This window comes from Ixodes scapularis, unplaced genomic scaffold (genome assembly GCF_016920785.2).
Source record: "Ixodes scapularis isolate PalLabHiFi unplaced genomic scaffold, ASM1692078v2 PGA_scaffold4__175_contigs__length_147842914, whole genome shotgun sequence".
Lineage (NCBI taxonomy): Eukaryota > Metazoa > Arthropoda > Arachnida > Ixodida > Ixodidae > Ixodes > Ixodes scapularis.
In genome coordinates this window covers 47,675,161-47,684,180 of record NW_024609879.1, presented here as the reverse complement: position 1 = coordinate 47,684,180, position 9,020 = coordinate 47,675,161, and the positions used below count along the sequence as shown (strand labels likewise).

The window sequence follows — 9,020 nt, the reverse complement described above, 5'->3', positions numbered from 1 at the left end:
GAAGAAACTAATAGCATCCTCGATCATCCGCACCGGTGCGCACCGGTGCACTGAGTAGCGCCCCGTCGTCTTGGACCAAGTGCACCGGTGCACATCGGACGTCCTCGATCAACGGTGCGCACCCTCCCGGTGCGGCTTTTCGTTGCCCCAACGTGCACCAAAAAAATCGACGGTGCGCCGGGGTGCAGTCCCATCAGGCATTGCGGCCTGGAGCGGGAATCGAGAAGGTGGCGGGAGTAGCAGACGTGCAGTTTGTCGAGATGGCGACCTTACGAAAACGAGCACTCCTCGCAGCGGCACTCGATGAGTTCCTTAGCTCTTCGGACAGCGAGGACGACGAGTTTTTTTACCATCGCCGCGATTACCGGTGATTGCTGCGGTGGCAAAGAGCGCCCGAAAGTCATGAACTTGGTGGAGAGCGTTGTGAGGCGCTTCGATAACACCGAGGTACGGCTATTATCTGGTGGTACTCTTTCTTAAACCAGTGATAATGGGCAAGATATATTTTGTTGTTGTTGTTGTTTTCAGTTCCGAAAGCATTTCCGGGTAGCCCGAGACGTGTGCTACAAAGTGATAGCTGACTATGAGAAGTCGGAGTTCTATCCTCGTGGCCATGGACCCTACCCCCGGAAGACTGCTGAAGAACATGTACTTTCCTTCCTTTGGTGAGTAAGTTAGGTCGGAAGATTACTCTCAATCTGAGCTTTGAATATGACAGGAAAAGTAGTTTTTTTTTTCAGGTTTGCTGGAAACAAACTAAGTGAGGGAGCCGTCGCAGTGATATTTGGCATGGCAGAAAGCACTCTTCATGACATCGTCGAGCGGGTGGCAAGCTTCTTGGAAAGCATCAGTACCGACGTCATTCATTTTCCCATATCTGCACAAGCTAAGGTTGCGGCTAGTGCGAAATTCGAAAAGGTAAAGTTAGTTTTGCACCTGTTTGAAAAAGTACTGGTCACAAATTAACTTCAGATTTCAGGCTTCCCTCGTGTTTTGGGCTCTGTGGATGGCACCTATGTGGACACCAGATGCCCTGCACATAAAATTCCATCCACGTATACGAACAGACACGATAAGAAGTCCTACAGCATGCAAGCAATTTGCGATTCTGATCGAAAGTTCCTAGATGTCTTTCTCGGGCACACGGGGAAAACACACGACGCACAAGCATTCAGGCGGTCCTTTGTCTTGGATGACTTGCCACAACTCTGTGAGGGTGACAAGTATCATATACTAGGAGATGCAGCGTACCCCATAAGAGAGTACCTCCTAACTCCATTTAGGAACTACGGCAAACTCGTGCCGGACGAGGTGAACTACAACTTAAAGCTGAGCCAGACACGTGTCCGTATAGAAAATGCCTTTGGGCTACTGAAGGGACGCTTCAGGCAGCTTTTATATCTTGAGTTCTGGAGTGTCAACAAGGCCACACAGTTTATTCTTGCGTGTTGCGTCTTGCACAATTTGTGTATCGACGCAGGAGACACAGATATAGATGAGGAAGAAGTAAAAAATGCAAGCAAGGGTCGCAAGCCAGGCCCGGGCGACGCTTGGGCTAAAGAAAACCTCAAAAGGGAGAAGCTACTAAAACAACTGGGTGAAGAAAAGAGAAAAAAAATTGCATGCTACCTTCGCACAGTCCAGTAACTTGTCAACGTTCCTGTGCACCACTATGTTGTAGGAAAGTGTGCGGCACCTGCCAACCTTTTTGTGCACTCTGTTGTAAGGAAATAACATAATAAAGTAATTATGCATTTGACCTGATCCTGTGTTCTGCAAAGCAATAGCATACATAGTTTCTACAGCCTCAGAAACCAACTAGAAAAATAACTCCATTAAATTTAATATTTATAAATACAAAAAAAACGTAATGGAAGTCTGTCCATATAAAAGCACGTCTTGGCTGATAATCCTTACATCTACACGTCTACCATTAGGCTTCAAGATCCTTTTCAGGCGCGAGAAGACTGCGCAAAACCTCCAACTTCTCTTTGTGGCGACGTTCTCGCTGCTCTTCTCTGTGCATGTGTATCTTCCACATCATTTCGCACACAGAGTTCACCTTCTGCTTCTTCATGGGCGGTGTTTCTTTGGCATATTCTGGCTTAGAGCTATCCAAACTGCGTGGAGTGGCCGAGGACTTAAACTCGACTCGCCCAGGTCCTCTAAGAAGCTCCGGTTCTACGCTGTCGTCAATGGACTTGATTTTTTGAAATTCCTCATCTTAGGGAACAGAAACGGGATTTGCACCTGATGAGGCGTTGTGTTGTTTCCGTTCCGTCCGGCGTTTCTTTATAGTTTTAAAGCGGTTCTGACATTGATCTGCTGTTTTGTGGGAGCCGAGGTCATTAGCAATATCCTCCGAGATGGCTCCCCACATGGCTTTTTTTGTTTTTAAAGGTTTTCATGGGCCCCACTCGGCTCAGATAACTTTGATATTTATCAAGAAGCAGCCTGGTTTCTCCTTCACTCCATTCACTCTGGGTTGGAGCACCATCAGGCAGGATGCAGTCCTTTCCTTGAGAAAACCGGTTACCTGTTGTCTCTTCACACTCTGGAAGCAAACAATAAGCTTAGATCAACACACTGAAATATTTAGAACTAATAATAGTAGCTAAATCTTATTTAATATAAAATAAGTTTAAAATTTATTGCAACAGAAAAGCCGTTTGCATTATTTAAGTTGTCCATGGTGTATTTTAATTTTAAAAAGGGAGTAGGGAGTCTGGGGGCTGCTGTTTCAGCATAACTTGGCAAACAGTAGGGTCCCAGTGAGCCCATTGGAGTGTTTGAGGGAAGCACATGACAATGTATACCGACAGTGTTAACCGAGCTCTTGACATACTTTGCTTTGTTGCCCCAACTGGCTCATGAGGTTCTAACTTTCTCCATTTGTCAGCTCATGCTGAAATAGAATATAGAACATCCTGGCAAATCCCAAGGACTCTCGACAACCCGCATTGCACTACAAATTATAGGGCTGTGCTAATGTATATGCTTGTGTTGACTGATACACTTCATGCGTCCCGAAGCAGTACAATCCCTTGTCTCTTATGAAGGACGGTCATCACAAGGCTCGTTCAATTTACTTGCACCTCCTGCACCGGTACAGAAAAGTGTAGGGCAGTGTACTTCCGGTATGTGTATTAAGCTACACCCGGAAGTACGCTACCCTAGACTTTCGGCACCGGCGCAGGAGGTGCAAGTAAATCGAACGAGCGTGCTGTGACCCTAGTCTGGAGCAGGAGTAGGACCTAGACTAGCCCCGACAGAAGAGACGGTGCTTCTTTGATGCCGATGAAGGTTTGGCAGCTCCGAGGTGGAACCCATTGTGAAGAATGAGACAAGACTCACTGGTACTGATGAACAATGGGTCTAAGGTGGTTGCCTTAGAAAGTTTAATATGTACCAGTTCAATTGTGATGCCAAGCGTGAAATGAAACAAACACGGAACATACACATACAAATGGCATAATCGAAGTAATGATATTAGTGAATAAAATTATTATTTACAAATACAACAGTGTCCCTCCCTTATACAATAACAGCTAGAAGGAAGAATGTGGCAGGTTAAAATCTCACTATACACAAATCTTGAAAATCACTGCAAGTGGTTAAGTAGCAGCACTATTCCTTTAATCTCCAGCACAAAGTCATTGCTTCCCAAAAGGCAATTGAAATCCTTTTCAATTGCCTTTTGGGAAGCAATTCAAGACACAATATAACTTTTCCCCCTTCAATAACAAAACGAAACTACCAGGTCACCAGAGAAAGTGTAAGCATATAAAAAATACACTGTGTAAATTCACAACCCAAGTTGTAGGTGTTTGTTATGGATATAACCCAGCCCAGGAGGCTCCAAACAGGTTGAGCAGTCAAGGGAATTGCAGCAACTGCTGTACCCTTTGATGGCCTCCATAGTAAACCTGAGACAGGAATAATAAAAAAAAGACAGAAAAACAAAGTGCTAAACACAGCTTGTCTCGGTTTTGCTATGGATGTCGTTCATCAGCTTGCCTGAGTTGTTTCGCTTTCTTCACCATCCTATGCACTATGTACTGTGTGCAGATTATGATATGGTGCTAGTTGCACTGCCACATCAGTTCATCTTAGAACGCTTTCACGTGCATTTTACGAAGGGTGATACCACTCTGTGTAGTACCTGATGCCAACAGCTGCATCGTCAGGAAAGTGCAAAGAAATAGATGGGAATAAAATGCTGCCATAGCACAGTCAATACTAAAAGCTTATCTGGAACACACTTTCACATGCTTCAGAGCAAAAAATTAACAAATTCATTGCAACAAAAATGGAATGATGTCACCACACCAGGCAAAGCACACACCCTTGTCCATCCTAACGAAAGAGTGAGTTGATATCCATATAGGAAATGCACATGTCATGTCGTATAAGCATTTGGCTTGGAGAAGAAAAAGAAAACACTGAACACTCCGGTACTGGAAATCAAAAACATTCAGCTAAAATTAAATATGATCAATAGACTCATAAATAAAAGGTGATGTCTTGTGGCAGGAGAGTACATAGTTCTTGAGAGGTGTCGGAAGTTTCTTTTTTGATGAACTGGCCGGCCTTGCAATGTGGTCGGCTCAGAAGTTGCTGATTGACATGCACATTATTATCACCATCACTCACACCTGTGCTGCCTGGAAGAGGAGGCACTGACGAAGGCATGCCTGGACAAGACACAATGAGGGCACTCGTAGTCACCGGTGAAAAAGGCTGGACAGGATCATGAACGTTGGGACCCTCGGACAGCAGAAGTTTGGATCAGGAGCTCAGGCAAGCACTGTCACCTGAAATGGACTTGGCACAGCAGGTGCCCAGCTGGAACTGGGTAACTTGTGAAATAAGCAGGTACACATGACCACATTGAACAGGATTCCCAGAGGATCACCATCGTCATCCCAGTAGGAATTTGTATTGTGTTGTTCTGAAAGAGTGGATGTCATTGTTAACTTGGAGGCATTGCACGTTTGACCGTCCGGAAACTTGTAGGTTGCTGGATTTGGGGTGTAGCGAATTTCCAATGTAACTTGTCCTTGCTTCGTGGTTGAAAAATGTGAACGGCTTGATCAGTGAAGAACCGTAGCCGTTGACCATTCGAAATATGACTAAAGGTGCAGCTGCCCACATAAATCAGGTTGACCTGAAAAATTGTTTGGAGCTTTTGAGGATGACATCTGTAAGGGTCGTGGATGGCCACTATGAATGCGTAGAAAAAGACAGGAAAAGCGACGATAAAGAGTGCCTCAAAAGGCTTGTAAAAATGCTGAAAGGCTTACATTGTGGGACGCGAGATGCCGGTGTCCCGGGATCCATGTGCGAATCCCGGTGAACGGAAAGACGTCAAGCCAGCTCGGAGTTTCGATGAAGACTTCTTTCCTCGTGACCAGCATACAGACATTCAGATCCACGGGGACCAGCACTGCCGTTCACACGGGCAGATATGCCACTGCCGGACAAGTGGTGCCATCTCGTCGCAGCAGCACACACCATGAACTTCTTGAGATTGTTAATAGCACACTACAACATCCTCTGAAAATCTCAATTGAACCTACCGTGCGAGTCAACTAAATATTTGTCCCTTTGAAGGAACTGCATAAATTGGTTTCTTAATGCATCACGCTAATATTTTGTACAGAGGTGGCCAAAAATAGTGCATTTAGTGCATCGAAATTTAAAATAACTAATTAAATCACCAGCGTGAAAATAAGATATGAAGTCCAATCACCTTGCCAACATATGTCAGACTGCTGCCATCTCTTGGCTCTTGTATCACCTGTCTTTCACTTGAAGACGGCCCCCATAGGTAGCTAATTCACACACTGGTAAGCTCATTCTTTGGAAATTTTATACACAAAATTTACTACCTTCGTCCCCCTGTACAAACTCGTAGTCGTGCGGTCCCTTCAGGCCAGCGATGCATTTGGCTCACAAGGGATGTATCCGTTCATGGAGCAACACAGAAGGCGCTTGTCCTGTTGCTGAGTGAAAAGTTGGACGGCAGGTTTGTATGCCCTTGCTCTGGAAACTTAGAGTATGCACATAAAAAAAAAATCATAGACAAATACGCACCGCTGATGGCCGTCGAAGGTTGTACTGCGCCGCCGATCGTCGAAGGTCCTGCACCGACGATCGTCGAAGGTCCTGCGCCGCCGATCGTCGAAGGTCCTGCGCCGCCGATCGTCGAAGGTCCTGCGTCGCCGACCGTCGAAGGTCCTGCGTCGCCGACCGTCGAAGGTCCTGCGCCGCCGGCAAACGAGGATGCCCAGGCTTGCAACCTCGACGAATCTGTTTGATACAAAACTTTAAATGAAATAATCTGATCCCTCGTCAGTGATGCATAAAAGGACATAAGTCAGCTGTCTTAGTAAGCCTCAGAATGTATCAAGCAAAACTGCACGCCAACTCTTATTTTTTTTTTTTAAAAAACAACTCGCCGGCCATCAGAACGTCGAGGTCTGCCTTGGATAACGTCACGCGATGTCTGGCAGCATTCACAAAAACCTCAACCGTGTTCATCTTTTACCACAGCAAAAAGATCACGCAAACAAAAAGAAAGGCCAAGCCCGCTGACAGCTGTCAAAAAGAGAAAAGCGTCTGCTCAATTGCAATGCGCGCCAAAATCCAGGTGACGCATGGTGGCGCTACCGCCGACACAGGCGCGGTGCAGTTTGTCTTCGATGTTGCACCGACTTCGTGCTCCATCACCGAGGGGCACTGCGCACCGTGCTGGTTTCGGGGCGGCTCCAGTGCGAGGTGATCGAAGATGCTATAAACTGACTCAGAGACAAAGCCCGCTCGCGGTGAACGCCCGCTCACAGCGCCCGCGTAAAGCGCAGACCGCATGGCGCGTTTTTCTACACGCGAAAACGCGACGCGCTATGAACGCTCGCGCGGAAGCTGACGCGGGGGCGCCCGCATGCAGGCAAAGCCAAGCATCGCCGGCCGCGCGTTATCGGCGTTGCCAGATAACAGCATTCTCAACACGCGATGTAAATGTTGACGCAAATACTACAAAATGAGAATTAGATGAACAAATAAGTAAATAAAACGGGTTTGTGTGTCAAAGGGAACACCTTTCCAATTTTTATATGGAAAAAAAAGTGCTTTTGAACACTTTGAAATGTGCTGAATAAGAAACAGCATTCTGCGCAGGATCACGTGATAGTTCGACCGACCCTCATTGGGTAAGAGCCGCTTCGACGCCTCGGCGCGCGCGTCTTGTTCTAGGTCGGCTAGAAACCAACGCCCCCGCGAAAACGCGCGGCCGCGCGCAGGAAATGACGTAAATTTGACGACGACGCGCCTGAATCGCGAGCAAAAACGCTCCATGCGGTCTGGGCTTAAAGCCCGGTTCAAACAGACCCGGACGGCGAACCCGGGCTTCGGAACCCGTAGTGACGTCAGCGCTCCCTCCGTACGGGTGGTGACGTATTTACGGCATCCGGCTCCCGGATTCAAAAGTTGAAATTTTTTCAACTATCTCCTGCCCGGGTCGTGACGTAGGTTACCGTATTTTCTCCGCGGCCAATCAGCGCGGCGCGCTTCCCTCCTCCGCCCTTCTTGCCACCGGCGTTCACGTGGTTCCGCGTGCGAATGCCTCAGTCGCTCCGTGCTTGCTTGCAAGGATAGCTCCGGCGATGAACTTCCCGCCCGTCTCCGACGCGAGGAAAGCAGCTCGCTCAAACTGCAAAGAAGAGTGCCGCTGCGTTTGACGTTCCCGAGAAAGGCTATGGATTAGTTCAGCTAGTTCAGCGGTATCCCTGGATCTACGACAGGTATCGTAGCGACCACAAGGACCGGGACAAGTGAAAGAACTCGATACTGCTTTTAATAATTTATTGACACGGTTTCGAAGACACGGGAGGTGGTTGCAACCCGATGAAACGGCATCTTCAATGCAAATATGAGTGGCCGTTTGTAGAGGCAGGCAGTGGTTGGCTTGCTGGCTGCAAAGAGACCGGAAAGGCAGTGGGATGTTGTTAATAAGCAAATGTGCTAAGCTTCCAGCTTTTAGGGCATGCTTGTTCACTACAATTATAATGAAGCAACTCATTTGTTCATTTTCTTTTTTTTTTTATAAATACACAATGTTTTACCAGCCTCGGGGACTCTGCGACCGACAAAATCTCCCCCCCCCCCCCCCCCCCCCCGAAACAAAATCCTGGCTACGTGCCTAGCTGCAACCATTGTGCGTGCGAGCTACATCCGACACTTGAAAAGGTCAACGACACTGGTACGCGCTGTAGACCAGTTTTTAGGCAGTTCTGTACGACCGCTAACCTGGGGTCTTTAACACCCGTCACGTAGTAGTGAAACACGAACGTCTGCTGGTACGATGCTCATCCAGATCGAAACGGGCAGGGGTGGGGATTGAAACCAAGATCCCTGGGTTCTGCAGCGCGAGCTTTCGTGCAGAATACACTCATAAGCAGCTTGTAAGCACAAATCCTAGCTAGCACAAAGGACAAAGAAGCACAACGGGCTTCCGTCATACATGCACTCAAAGGAGCACAACACCGTGACCAGATTTAGTGGAGCGAAAGAGTGTGTCGTAGGAGCTGCACATGTGCATGCCATTGCTATTCTTTTATAGCACAAACGCAGTAAAATTTGACAAGCGTGTGACTTTTACGAAAGCTGCTCTCGTGATCCTGCCGCGTTAAAAATTATATAAACGTGCTTTCACTGCGGGAGCGCACGCTCCAGGTGAGTATTCCTGCGAGCGACGCGCGGGCCCATGTGGAACGCCACTTGATATATAACATGAAAATAATCCAAAATAACAAGCAGCACACCCTACCTGGCTCGTGACATTCGGAAGCAGTCGAAGAATTCCCGGCCGTCGGGGTCTCCGAACATGTCTCACGATGGTGGCATGCGAGCGTTTTTCGAGGCTTCAGGAGCTCGCGGACGGCCTTTCCCTTCTTCTTTTTCTTCACGTTCCGTAGGTACTGCTCACACGCAGCCGCGAAAGTAGTCAGCCGACGCCAGTT

The 9,020-nt window shown here is 47.6% G+C and overlaps 1 pseudogene; it reads left to right on the top strand.

Moving 5' to 3' along the window:
• The first annotated feature begins 260 nt into the window (after positions 1 to 260).
• LOC115332650 lies at positions 261 to 1,696 on the top strand (annotated as a pseudogene).
• Positions 1,697 to 9,020: the final 7,324 nt, after the last annotated feature.